The sequence below is a fragment of the Chiloscyllium punctatum genome, chromosome 48 (assembly GCF_047496795.1).
Source record: "Chiloscyllium punctatum isolate Juve2018m chromosome 48, sChiPun1.3, whole genome shotgun sequence".
Lineage (NCBI taxonomy): Eukaryota > Metazoa > Chordata > Chondrichthyes > Orectolobiformes > Hemiscylliidae > Chiloscyllium > Chiloscyllium punctatum.
In genome coordinates, this window is record NC_092786.1 from 17544246 (window position 1) to 17559571 (window position 15326).

Sequence of the window (15326 nt, forward strand, 5' to 3'; positions counted from 1 at the left end):
ATATTATCTGTCCTTGGATAAGGAGACTACAAACTGCACATAGTAATCCAGGTGCCTGCTGTGATCAAGATTAGTGTCGGTATTCCTGATGGCAATGCTAGCTCAGGTACAGAGGGTCTTCTGGATGGAAGCATCTGTCATTAATGGCAGTTAAATATGGAAAGTGGCTTAATGAAAGTAGTTATTCCTTTAAAAACACACACGCGATTTCACTTTTCCCGCAGAAGGAACGTAATGCAGTTTCACAAATTCCACAATAACAGTAATTATTGAAATGATATAGCTGCTCACCCCCTCTCCCCCACCAATTGTGGAATGTTCCATTTCCTCAGGCTGCAGAAAATTACAGTGACGAACCCTGACAGTCATTCCCCATCCCCCCTTCAAACACAAAGGCTTCCAAATTGAAGATCCTGTCTGTGTGGCCCGGTTCTACCACCTTCTAAAACACATCTTAAACCGCCAGCCCAAGACTGAATCTCGAAAATAAACACACAGCCCAGACCCCCTCACTCTGAACTGAACACCCTGCAGTATCGCAAGATCCACACCACTTAAACTGGGGACACAACTCAGTCTGTTCCCAACAGCATTGACATGGCTTGATTCAAAGTCCAAAGCAAGTTTTTTTTTAAATTCAGCCCTTACCAATTCCAAAACGCACTTAGAATAACTGTATTAAAACTCTAAATTCTGCACGGAATTAGCTTATTTGTTTGCAATTCTTTTGAATCCTGGATTCCACAATCGAATGATAAATAAGAAACAACATTGCATCACAGATTTAAGGATTTATAAAATTCATCTGGGTTAGACAGTAGTCAAGGTAAATTTGAATGCTGTATTCACTCACTGACAATTCACCTCCAGCACTTCCTGGAAAACTAGATTGATTCAGTAAACAGGATTGTTTTACCGTACAAAGCACGCGAGTTAACTTACAACTTAGCAAGAAATATCCACACGTAGATGCTGTGCCTGAAAAAGTTCACTCAGCAGCCAGCACAGTACTAACGTTCACAGCTCGCCACATGCCGTACAATGTGGTCTGAAGCTTCATATCAATGTGTGCTCTACAAACTGATAAGGAATCAAATGGGCAGCGACTCAAATTCTGCCTTCCGTGTTTTTACTACCGACTGAATTGGCCAATCCAGCGTGTGAATGCAACAAGAGAAGTCGGCGGGGGGACAAATTTAAAGCAAAATATTGTCCTTCCTCAGTAATTGATTCAACGCGATTATAATTTGCAAACATTCAAAATTGTTTTTGCACCAAAGGTTACGAGCAGAGGACACCATGAATGCAGGGAATAGTTCTGCACGGAAAAGGAATTTTGTTTACAATGTCTATTTGGAGACAACTTATTACAAGCATATTTCAGACGAGACGCTGAGAAAATTTGCATATCGAATTGTAAACTCAAGGCCCCTTCTAAACAGGCTCCTTTCTGATTTTTTTCAGAAGTAATTTTCTCTTGCAGACGGGAGTCTCCTGGAGCTTCCAGCACAAGAGACTTATCAACGACATGATATTCCACTTCAACCTTATGTGAAACACAATGGCAAACCGATAACCAAATCTACACATAAAACTAAATTGTCACTACATACTTACATTATTTATGAATCTCTTTGTTTCCTTGACAATACTGAGATAAATATCAAGGACAGAAGAGTCGTGAATCGCAAATTTATGCAATTTTTTCTATTGCTTTTAGAATGAATCCCCAAAAGGATTGAGTCAATAGACATAAAAGCCCTCCATAAAACGGCAGCGTTTTACAGGCTGGAACTGATGGAATGTTTACCAAAGACACAGTGCTTGGAAGAAGGATTTGTTTAATCTTTGTAATCGCAGCCAAAGAACACGCCCAAGCAAAACGAATGCTTTTAACTTTAATTGGCATGACAAACTCAAGAGAGAAAAAAAAACGAGCAGAATGGTTCACGTTACAGGCTCCTCACACACACAGATGCACGGCTGCAAGATTCCACTTCAAAGTCTCTTTAATTGACAGAAAATATTTCATCCACCAATTTCTGTTTTCCCCTGTTTCCTCCTGGCGATACTGCCATCAGCTCCCCGGAACCGTGCCCACTCCTTTCTGAGTGGTGGCTCGTTCAGTCTGTTGGGAAAGCCAAGCTGGGAGTCCCCAGTCTGCACTCGTGCCAGTGAACAGAGATCTTCATTAGCTTTCCCTGTTCAATTTTCTTCTCAGTTGTGCTGTGTCTGTTCCCAAATTAGAGTCAATACAGGCAGAGACAGAGGCCATTCAGACCACTGAGTTCATGCCAGCTCTCTGTAAAATGACCTACCTAGTCATAACCATTCTCTTGCTGTATTCCGGTGGTGCAGCAGTTTTATCTCCCTCCATTCAATGTCCTTCTGAAATCATTGTCCTTCTTGCAGCCAGTGAGTTTCAAGTCATTACCAGTTGGTGTGTAAATAGGTCCTTCCTCACATCTCTCCTGCATCATCTCATCCTTGTATGATCAGAAAATGGGACTAGCTTTGTCGGAGCAAATTGCTGCAGATTGCTGGGACCTGTACTGATAACAACAAATGCTGAGGTCATAGCGAGTCCGACAGCATCCATGGATTTGGAAAAGCTGGTGTTGGACTGGGCTGGACAAAGTTAAAAAAAAATCACACTTCACCAGGGTATAATCCAACAGGTTTATCTGGAAGCACTAGCTTTCGGAGCGCTGCTCCTTCAATAAGCATCCATGGAGAGAGTAACATTTCGAGTCAAGATGACGCTTCCTCAGAGCTGGTGAAATGTGGAGGGACAGAATTTATGCTACAGTTGGGGCTGGGGTGGGGTGGTGGTGTGTAGGGTTCTGGTGGAGAAAAGATGTTGATAGTTCAGATTAAGCGACAAGAAAATGAGAACATCAGAACAACAGCTTTCCTTTGTCTCCCTTTTGTCAAGCTGTCAGAACCTTGTACACAGACCAGATCCTCCTTCACTCTCCTTTGCTCCAATGTTAACAACCTGAACATCTTCATCTGAGTATTGGGTCAATCATTTTCATAGCTTCTGAAGCTCAAACGTTCATTTCACAAACCAAAGCTGTTTCTGAATCAGTGAAACACCTTAGAGGCTACCTCAGAAACTGAAGGTTGAGTATGATCAATGGAAATGCCAACAATTCCCAGCAATTCACCATTCAACAAAGATAATATTTTCTCCAGTAGTTCTGAAGAGGAGTCACACTAGCCTAGAAACTTTAACTCTGGTTCACTCTTCCTTCAGAAGCTGGCAGTGGCTGACCAGCGTCTGTGCTCTGGCCAATCTTTCAATCCCTCTCTGCCAGCCAGTCCAGAAGAGGTGACCACATGTCACCTTGTCAACAGGCTTCCCTTCCATCACAAAAGTGGTTGTCATATTTAAGTTTTAAATTTAAAAGTGTTAAAAGATATAGGGACATCCTAGATTCCTAAACTCGAAATGACAGCCTCCCTTTTGGGTCCTTTAGCTTTCAGAGCTGACTGAAAGACATGTCCACCCACTGCCTTTCACTGGAAGATATGTCTGCCCAATATCTTTCACTGGAAGACATGTCTATCTACTGTCCTTGACTGGAAGACATGTCTACCCACTGCCTTTCACTCAAAGACATGTCTATCCACTGCCCTTGACTGGAAGATATGTATATCCACTCCCTTTCACTAGAAAACATGTCTATCCACTGCCCTTGATTAGAAGACATATCGACCTATTGCCTTTCACTGGAAGACATGTCTATCCACTGCCTTTCACTGCCCTTCACTGGAAGATATAGAAAGTAGCGAAATAAACTGTGACACCTTGCAAGATGTCCATATTACAGAGGAAGAAGTGCTGGATGTCTTGAAATGTATAAGGGTGGATAAATCCCCAGGACCTGGGGAAGCTGGAGAAGTGATTGCTGGACCTCTTGCTGAGATATTTGTATCATTGATAGTCATAGGTGAGGTGCCGAAGATTGGAGGTTGGCTAATGTGGTGCCACTGTTTAAGAAGGGTAGTATGGACAAGCCAGGGAACTATAGACCAGTGAGCCTGACGTAGGTGGTGGGCAAGTTATTGGAGGGACAGGATGTACATATTTGGAAAGGCAAGGACTGATCAGGGATAGTCAACATGCATTTGTGCATGGGAAATCGTGTCTCACAAACTTGACTGAGTTTTTTGAAGAAGTAACAAAGAGGATTGATGAGGGCAGAGTGGTAGATGTGATCTATATGGACTTCAGTAAGGCTTTCGACAAGGTTCCCCATGGGAGACTGATTAGCAAGGTTAGATCTCATGGAATACAGGGAGAACTAGCCATTTGGATACAGAACTGGCTGAAAGATAGAAGACAGAGAGTGGTGGTGGAGGGTCGGTTTTCAGACTGGAGGCCTGTGACCAGTGGAGTGCCACAAGGATCGGTGCTGGGTCCTTTACTTTTTGTCATTTACATAAATGATTTGGATTCGAGCATAAGAGGTACAGTTAGTAAGTTTGCAGATGACACCAAAATTGGAGGTGTAGTGGACAGCGAAAAAGGTTACCTCAGATTACAACAGGATCTGGACCAGATGGGCCAATGGGCTGAGAAGTGGCAGATGGAGTTTAATTCAGATAAATGCGAGGTGCTGCATTTTGGGAAAGCAAATCTTAGCCGGACTTATACACTTAATGGTGAGGTCCAAGAGAGAGTGTTGCTGAACAAAGAGACCTTGGAGTGCAGGTTCATAGTTCCTTGAAAGTGGAGTCGCAGGTAGATAGGATAGTGAAGAAGGCGTTTGGTATGCTTTCTCTTATTGGTCAGAGTATTGAGTACAGGAGTTGGGAGGTCATGTTGCGGCTGTACAGGACATTGGTTAGGCCACTGTTGGAATATTGCGTGCAATTCTGGTCTCCTTCCTATCGGAAAGATGTTGTGAAACTTGAAAGGGTTCAGAAAAGATTTACAAGGATTTTGCCAGGGTTGGACGATTTGAGCTATAGGGAGAGGCTGAACAGGCTGGGGCTGTTTTCCCTGGAGCGTCAGAGGCTGAGGGGTGACCTTATAGAGGTTTACAAAATTATGAGGGGCATGGATAGGATAAATAGACAAAGTATTTTCCCTTAGGTGGGGGAGTCCAGAACTAGAGGGCACAGGTTTAGGGAGAGAGGGGAAAGATATAAAAGAGACCTAAGGGGCAACTTTTTCACGCAGAGGGTGGTACGTGGATGGAATGAGCTGCCAGAGGAAGTGATGGAGGCTGGTACAATTGCAACATTTAAAAGGCATCTGGATGGGTTTATGAATAGGAAGGGTTTGGAAGTATATGGGGTGGGTGCTAGCAGGTGGGACTAGATTGGGTTGGAATATCTGGTCGGCATGGACGGGTTGGACCGAAGGGTCTGTTTCCATGCTGTACATCTATATGACTCTATAAATTCAGGCCAGGTGGATTTTCCATTCAGTTTAAAGATGTTGAAACATGAGTCCTCATTGTTGTTGATTCATAAACCTGACAGACAAACAAAGTGAAATGAAAACATCGCCGTAGAGCAGGATCTTAAATCTTCAGCTTTAAGTTTGGAACTGTATTCTCAATATCTCAATTTTCAGAAGAAAGAAATGCTTTTTCACATAGTGAGTGACTAGGGTCCAAATGATGTGGAGACAGGATAAATAGATCCATTCAAATGTGAGTTTGATTTGAATTCGAAAAGGAATAAACTATGGGATTATGAAGAAAAATGGCAATCAGTGAAATACTCAATCACAGAACCAGAGCAAACAGATGGGCTGAATGGTCATCTACTGTGATGTCATGATTCTCTAATTCTAAACTATAAATATAAATCTAATGCTCTTTCAAGTCAGGGTTCACTATGGGATCTAAATTACCACCAGCAGAGAATATAACAAGCAACACAATAAATGTTATAATGTTTACTCAACAAGGATCTTTCAGTTAGACCAGAAGATTTGAAAGAACTCACAGTCACAGAAATATTGAAACTGCGAAGATCTGCCTGTGTTAAAGTTTAATACAAGGGTAAACACTGTTCAATATTACTCAAAGAGGAAGATTTCTTGACCAGCATTAAGATTAACAGACCAAAAGCTGGTTGACCTGTCATTTATCCCAAAACCTTTGGTGGGATTTGGCTGGTAGCAAGAGAGTTGCCATGTTTAGCATTTTAAAAATACTGACACTACAAGATCTAGAAATACAAGTTTGCTCGTTCTTACTCCTCAGCCACATGTCATTTGAAGAGCCCAGACAGCACCATTCGGACAGTAGTTCCAGAGCTCAGAGGTGAAGGTCTTACAGCAAGTCATCCATTGTCTAAATTCTGACAGAAATAAGAGTGAAACATGACACAAAACTTACATGCACACCCATGATTCACAGTTACACAAAGACACACATAAATTTCACATGCAGACAAATGCAAACATACAAAAGCACATATGGTTCATTTCCTTAGAGTGGTTTTCACTACCAACATTGGTGCAAAAGTAGTGGTTGCACTCTGGATTCCCAATTCTATCCTGCTTGTTACATTCCTGCACATTACACCCCTGTCCATTACACCGCTGCACATTACACCTCTGACCGTTACACCCATGCCCATTACATCCCTGCTCATAACACCCCTGCACGTCACACCCCTGCTCATTGCACCCCTGTCTATTACACCCCTGTCTATTACACCCCTGCTCATTAAACCCTTGCTCATTAAACCCTTGCTCATTAAACCCTTGCTCATTAAACCCTTGCTCTTTACACCCCTGCTCATTACCACCCTGTGCATACCACCCGTGCTCATCACACCCCAGCTCATTTTACCCCTGTCCATTACACCCTTGTTCATTACATCCCTGCTCAATACACCCTTGCTCATTGCACCCGTGTCCATTACACCCCTGCTCATTACGCCCTTGCACATTACACCCCTGCCCATTATACCCCTGCGCATTATACCACTGCCCATTACACACCTGTTCATTATATCCCTGCTCATTACATCCTTGTTCATTACATCCTTGTTCATTACACTCCTGCTCATTACATTCCTGCTCATTACACCCCTGGCCATTACACCCTGGTTCATTATCCCCTATCAATTACATTCCTGATTATTATACCCCTGCCCATAATACACCTGTTCATCACATCCCAGTCGATTACACTCCTGCTCATTGCACCATTGCTCATTCCACTCCTGCCCATTACACCCCTGCCCATTACACCCCTGCCCATTACACCCCTGCACATCACACCCCTGCACATCACACCCCTGCACATCACACCCCTGCCCATTATACCACAGCCCATTACACCACTGCTCATCACATCCCTGCTCATCATTCCCCTGCTCATCACACCCCTGCCCATCACACCCCAGCTCATTATACCCATGTCCATTACATCCCTGCTCAATACACCCTTGCTCATTGCACCCATGTCCATTACACCCCTGCTCATTACGCCCTTGCACATTACACCCCTGCCCATTAGACCCCTGTGCAATATAACCCTGCGCATTACATCCTTGTTCATTACACCCCTGGCCATTACACCCTGGTTCATTATCCCCTATCAATTACATTCCTGATTATTATACCCCTGCCCATAATACGCCTGTTCATCACATCCCTGTCGATTACACTCCTGCTCATTGCACCATTGCTCATTCTACTCCTACACATTACACCCCTGCACATTACACCCCTGCACATTACACCCCTGCTCATTACACCCCTGCTCATTACACCCCGGTCTAATACACCTCTGTCTATTACACCCCTGCTCATTAAGCCCTTGCTCATTAAACCCTTGCTCTTTACACCCCTGCTCATTACACCCCTGCTCATTACACCCCTGCTCATTACCACCCTGTGCATTACACCCTTGCCTGTCGCACCCCAGCTCATTATACCCACATCCATTACACACTTGTTCATTACATCCCTGCTCACTACATCCTTGCTCATTACCCCCGTCAATTACACTCCTGCTTATTATACCCATGCCCATTATACGCCTGTGCATTACTTCCCTGTTGATTACACCCCTGCTCATTGCACTATTGCTCATTACACCCCTGTTCATTACACCACTGCACGTTACACCCTTGTTCATTACACAACTGCTCGTTACACAACTGCTCATTACACCCCTGTCCAATACAACATAGCTCATTACACTCATGCCCATTACACCCCTGCTCATTATACCCCTGCTCATTACACCCCTGTCCAATACAACCCAGCTCATTACACCCATGCCCATTACACCCCTGTCCATTACACTCATGCCCATTACAGCCCTGCTCATTAGAGCCCTGCTAAATACACCCCTGATCATTACACCCCGCCCATTATATCCCTGCTCATTATACCCCTGCCCATCACATCCCTGCTTATTACACCCTGCCCATCACATCCCTACTCATTACACCCCTGCCCATTACATCCCTGCTCATTACACCCCTGCCCATTACACCCCTGCCCATTACACCCCTGCCCATTACACCCCTGCCCATTACACCCCTGCGCAATATAACCCTGCGCATTACATCCTTGTTCATTACACTCCTGCTCATTACACCCCTGGCCATTACACCCTGGTTCATTATCCCCTATCAATTACATTCCTGATTATTATACCCCTGCCCATAATACGCCTGTTCATCACATCCCTGTCGATTACACTCCTGCTCATTGCACCATTGCTCATTCTACTCCTGCACATTAAACCCCTGCACATTACACCCCTGCCCATCACATCTCTGCCCATCACATCCCTGCTGATTACACCACTGCCCATTACACACGTGCTCATTACACCCCGGTCTATTACACCCCGGTCTATTACACCCCGGTCCATTACACCCCGGTCCATTACACCCCGGTCCATTACACCCCTGCTCATTACACCCCTGCTCATTACACCCCTGCTCATTACACCCCAGTCTAATACACCTCTGTCTATTACACCCCTACTCATTAAGCCCTTGCTCATTAAACCCTTGCTCTTTACACCCCTGCTCATTACACCCCTGCTTATTACCACCCTGTGCATTACACCCTTGCCTGTCGCACCCCAGCTCATTATACCCACATCCATTACACACTTGTTCATTACATCCCTGCTCACTACATCCTTGCTCATTACCCCCATCAATTACACTCCTGCTTATTATACCCATGCCCATTATACGCCTGTGCATTACTTCCCTGTCGATTACACCCCTGCTCATTGCACTATTGCTCATTACACCCCTGTTCATTACACCACTGCACATTACACCCTTGTTCATTACACAACTGCTCGTTACACAACTGCTCATTACACCCCTGTCCAATACAACATAGCTCATTACACTCATGCCCATTACACCCCTGCTCATTACACCCCTGTCCAATACAACCCAGCTCATTACACCCATGCCCATTACACCCCTGTCCATTACACTCATGCCCATTACAGCCCTGCTCATTAGAGCCCTGCTAAATACACCCCTGATCATTACACCCCGCCCATTATATCCCTGCTCATTATACCCCTGCCCATCACATCCCTGCTTATTACACCCTGCCCATCACATCCCTACTCATTACACCCCTGCCCATTACACTCCTGCCCATTACACTCCTGCCCATTACACCCCATGCCCATTACACCCCTGCCCATTACACCCTGCATTACATCCCAGCTCATTACATCCCAGCTCATTACACCCCAGCTCATTACATCCCTGCTCATTACACCACTGGCGATTACATTCCTGCTATTTACACACATGCCTGCCACACCACACCACTGATTATTACACTTATCCGTTACTCCCCTGCTCATTACACCCCTGTCCATTACACCCATTTCCATTACATTCCTGCTGAGTACACCACTGCTCTTTACACCACTGCTCAGTTCACCACTGCTCATTACACCCCTGCCCATCACACCCCTGCCCATCACACCCCTGTCCATTACACCCCTGTCCATTACATACCTGCTATTTACACACATGCCTGCCACTCCTCTACCTGTCACACTACTGCCCACTTCAGCCTTATTCATTACACCCATGCCCAATACACCTCTGTCCATTTCACCCTGCTCATTACATCCCTGCTCACTATAGCCCTGCTAAATACACCCGTGATCATTACACCACTGCTCATTACATCCCTGCTCATTAGACCTCTGTCCATTACACATTTCTATTATAGCTGAAAATATGTTACTGGAAAAGTGCAGCAGGTCAGGCAGCATCCAAGGAGCAGAAGAATCGACGTTTCAGGCATGAGCCCTTCTTCAGGAATGAGGAAAGTGTGTCCAGTAGGCTAAGATAAAAGGTAGGGAGGAAGGACTCGGGGGAGGGGCGTTGGAAATGCGATAGGTGGAAGGAGCTCAAGGTGAGGGTGTCCCAGAGGTGTTCCATAAATAGGCGGCCTGTCTCCCCAATATAGAGGAGGCCACATCGGGTGCAGCGGATGCAATAAATGATGTGTGTGGAGGTGCAGGTGAATTTGTGGCAGATATGGAAGCATCCCTTGGGGCCTTGGAGGGAAGTAAGGGGGGAGGTGTGGGCGCAAGTTTTGCATTTCTTGCAGTTGCAGGGGAAGGTGCCGGGAGTGGAGGTTGGGTTGGTGGGGGGTGTGGATCTGACGAGGGAGTCACGGAGGGAGTGGTCTTTTTGGAATGCTGATAGGGGAGGGGAGGGAAATATATCCCTGGTGATGGGGTCCGTTTGGAGGTGGCGGAAATGACGACGGATGATACGCTGGACATGGAAGTTGGTGGGGTGGTAGGTGAGGACCAGTGGGGTTCTGTCCTGGTGGCGATTGAGGGGCGGGACTCAAGGGCGGAGGAGCAGGAAGTGGAGGAGATGTGGTGGAGGGCATCGTTGATCACGTCTGGGGGGAAATTGTGGTCTTTGAAGAAGGAGGCCATCTGGGTTGTATGGTATTGGAACTGGTCCTCCTGGGAGCAGATGCGGCAGAGACGAAGGAATTGGGAATATGGAATGGCGTTTTTACAGAGTGCAGGGTGGGAGAAGGTGTAGTCTAGGTAGCTGTGGGAGTCAGTTGGTTTATAGTAAATGTCCATGTTGATTTGGTCGCCCAAGATAGAAATGGAAAGGTCTAGGAAGGGGAGGGAGGAGTCTGAGACGGTCCAGGTGAATTTGAGGTCGGGGTGGAAGGTGTTAGTAAAGTGGATGAACTGTTCAACCTCCTCGTGGGAGTACGAGGTAGTGCCGATACAGTCATCGATGTAGCGGAGGAAAAGGTGGGGGGTGGTGCCAGTGTAGCTGCAGAAGATGGACTGTTCCACATATACGACGAAGAGGCAGGCATAGCTGGGGCCCATGCGGGTGCCCATGGCTATTCGTTTGGTTTGGAGGAAGTGGGAGCATTGGTAAGAGAAGTTGTTCAGGGTGAGGACCAGTTCAGTCAGTCGAAGGAGGGTGTCAGTGGAAAGGTACTGGTTGGTACGGCGGGAAAGGAAGAAGTGGAGGGCTTTGAGTCCTTCGTGATGGGGGATGGAGGTGTACAGGGACTGGATGTCCATGGTGAAGATAAGGTGTTGGGGACCAGGGAAACGAAAATCATGGAGGAGGTGGAGGGCGTGGGTGGTGTCCTGAGCGATACCCCTGCTCATTACATCCCTGCCCATTATACCCCTGCCCATTACATCCCTGCCCATTACATCCCTGCCCATTATACCCCTGCTCATTACATCCCTGCCCATTATACCCCTGCCCATTACATCAATGCCCTTTACACACCTGTCCATTACACCTCTACTCATTACACACATGTCCATTACACCCCTGCTTATTACACCCCTGCTCATTACACACTCACCCATTACACACCTGTCCATTATACCCCTGCTCATTACATCCCTACTTATTAAATCCTTGCTCATTACACCCCTGCACATTACACCCTGGCTCATTACCCCGTGTTAATTACACTCCTGCTTATTAAACCCCTGCTCATTACATCCCTGTCAATTACACCTCTGCTCATTGCACCGTTGCTCATTACACCCGTGTTCATTATGCCACTGCTCATTAAACCCCTGTCCATTACATCCCTGCCCATTACACTCATGCCCATTACACCCCTCCCCATTACACCCTTGCTCTTTCTTTTCCTGTTGAATACAGCCCTGCTCATTACACCCTTGCTCAGTACATTCCTGTCCATTACACCTCTGCTCATTACACTCCTGCTCATTACACCCTTGCCCAGTATATTCCTGTCCATCCCTGCTCACTACACCCCTGCTGATTACCCTCCTGCTCATTACACCATTGCTTATTACACGTGTCCATTACTCCCCTGCCCATTACACCCCTGCCCATTACACCCCTGCCCATTACACCCCTGCCCATTACACCCCTGCTGAGTACACCACTGCACATTACACCCCTGCTCATTTCATCACTGCTCATTACATCCCTGCTGAGTACAGCACTGCTCATTACACCCCTGCTCATTACACCCCTGCTCATTACACCCCTGCCCATTATACCCCTGCCCATGACACCCCTGCCCATGACACCCCTGCCCATTACATTCCTGCTATTTACACACATGCCTGTCACACCTCTACCTGTCACACGACTGCCCACTTCAGCCTTATTCATTACACCCATGCCCAATACACCTCTGTCCATTACACCCCTGTCCATTACATACTGCCTGTCACACCATTAGCTCTCACAGTCATGCCCACTTCGAGTCAGAGAGTCATCCAGCACAGAAACGGACCCTTCGGTCCAACCAGTCCATGACAAACATAATCCCAAACTAAACTAGTCCCACCTGCCTGCTCCTGGCCCATATCCCTCCAAACTGTTTCTATTCTTGTACTTATCCAATGTCTTTTAAACACTGTAATTGTATTCACATTCACCGCTTCCTCAGGAAATTTATTCCAGATGTGAAACACCCTCTGTAAAAAAATTGCTCTTCACGTCTTTTTAAAAATCTCTCTCCTCTCACCTTAAAAATATGTCCCTGGTCTTGAAATTCACCATCCGAGGGAAAAGACAACTACCATTAATTCTATCTATACCCCTTATTATTTTATAAACTTCTGTAAGGTCGCCTCTCAACCTCCTACACTTGAGTGAAAAGGTGCCAGCCAATTAAGCCCTTTTTTATAACTCAAACCTTCCGCACCTGGCAACGTCCTGGCAAATCTCTTCTGAACCCTCTCCAGCTTAATAATATCCTTTCTACAACTGGGTGACCAGAACTGGACACAGTATTCCAGATGAGGCTTCACCAACGTCCTGTACAACCTCAACATGTCTTCCAAATTACTATACTCAAAGGATTGAGCAATAATGGCAAGCGTGTCAAATACCTTTCTAACCACCCTGTCTTTATGTGACACAAACTTCACCCTTATTCATTACACCCTCTGCTCATTATATCCCTACTGCTATACCCTTATCCACTACACCTTGTCCATTACACCCCCTGCCCAGTACACCCTTGTCCATTACCCCAGTGTCTATTACACCAATGCCTATTATATTCACGCCGGCACCTAACCTCTCTCCAGTCAGCCCTGCCTCAGCTGAGGGCCACACTCTCTCAGAATTGCAAAGACCCACTCTGTACTACATCCTCAGCAGAATTCATTCTCTCAACAAACAGTATTTCAACTCCATCTCAAACATCAAAAACCATAAGTACAACAAACTTTTATCCACCCACCTCCATAACCAGCGCTCCTCAAACATTCCAGAAGATTCCCCTGGCCTTGGAACCTATTCCACCATTAGCCATGCGGCTGATGCAGCTGCCATCCCCACGCTGATTGATGATGTCACTTCCACCCCCATCATGGCCACTCCCACAACCACTTCCACCCCTCACAATTCCTCATGCATCACACGTGACATCACTTCTGCCCCTCACATCATCGCTGATGCCACATGCTCAGTGACGTCCGCCACCCCTACTGCCATGGTCACCACCACTTCCACCCCCACCAGCGCCACTCACCTGCATTCTGCTGACACACCCCCCACAGACCCCACTGTCACTATCCCCCCCCCACAGAACCCCAAGGGGAACACTACCCCTGCTCATGACTTCATCCCCATTCCCCCAACCATCACACCCACTCCAGTTACAGGTTCCGCCCCCACTCCCAGCTCTACACCCACACCAGATCCCAGCTCCCAGCCCTGCCGAGTTTTCACCATCCCCCCCAGACCTCCCCCTCACTGAGGACGAACGATCAGTCCTCAGCAAAGGACTCACCTTCATCCCACTCCGTCCACGCATCAATGAATTTAATACACGCCGTGAGGTCGAACAATTCTTCCGTCGCCTCTGCCTCTGAGCTTACTTTCACAATCAGGATTCCCGCCCACCTTCCGAGGACCCCTTCGTCCACCTCCAACACACTGCATCCATCTGGACACCCCGTGCTGGCCTATTACCTGCCCTCAACCTCTTCATTTCTAACTGCTGCCGGGATATTAACCACCTCAACCTGTCTACCTCCCTCCCCCACTCCAACCTCACCCTCACAACGCACAGCCCTCCAATCCCTCTGCTCCAATCCCAACCTCACCATCAAGCCAGCAGATAAAGGGGGCGCAGTGGTATTCTGGCGCACTGACCTCTACACCACTGAAGCCAAACGCCAACTCGAGGACACCTCTTCCTACTGCCCCCTCGACCATGACCCCACCCCCCATCACCAAACCATCATCTCCCAGACCATACAGAACCTCATCACCTCAGGAGATCTCCCACCCACAGCTTCCAACCTCATAGTCCGGGAACCCCGCACTGCCCGGTTCTACCTCCTTCCCAAGATCCACAAGCCTGACCACCCTGGCCAACCCATTGTCTCAGCATGCTCCTGCCCCACTGAACTCATCTCTACCTACCTCGACACTGTCCTATCCCCCCTAGTCCAGGAACTCCCCACATACGTTCGAGACACCACCCACGCCCTCCACCTCCTCCAAGACTTCCGTTTCCCTGGCCCCCAACGCCTCATCTTCACCATGGATATCCAATCCCTCTACACCTCCATCCACCATGACCAGGGCCTCCAATCCCTCCGTTTTTTCCTCTCCAGATGTCCCCAACAGTACCTTTCCACTGACACTCTCATTCGTTTGGCCAAACTGGTCCTCACCCTTAAAAATTTCTCCTTTGAATCCTCCCACTTCCTCCAGACCAAAGGGGTAGCCATGGGCACACGTATGGGCCCCAGCTATGCCTGTTTCTTTGTTGGCTACGTAGAGCAGTTGATCTTCCGTAATTACACCGGCACCACTCCCCACCTCTTCCTCCG

General features: G+C 47.1%; 1 protein-coding gene across 7 annotated transcripts in view; it reads right to left on the bottom strand.

The window, feature by feature from the left end:
* Positions 1 to 15326, bottom strand: part of sema4ba (sema domain, immunoglobulin domain (Ig), transmembrane domain (TM) and short cytoplasmic domain, (semaphorin) 4Ba) — a 475024-nt gene that overhangs the window by 150150 nt on the left and 309548 nt on the right. The window contains exon 1 of one of the 7 annotated variants that reach the window (XM_072564771.1): positions 1618 to 1863. The exons of 5 other annotated variants lie outside the window; for them this stretch is intronic. The gene's annotated coding sequence lies outside the window, so the exon portion shown is untranslated. Of the gene's footprint in view, positions 1 to 942; positions 1072 to 1617; positions 1864 to 15326 lie in introns of those variants that run through there. One more of the 7 variants, XM_072564770.1, reaches the window with a different exon arrangement.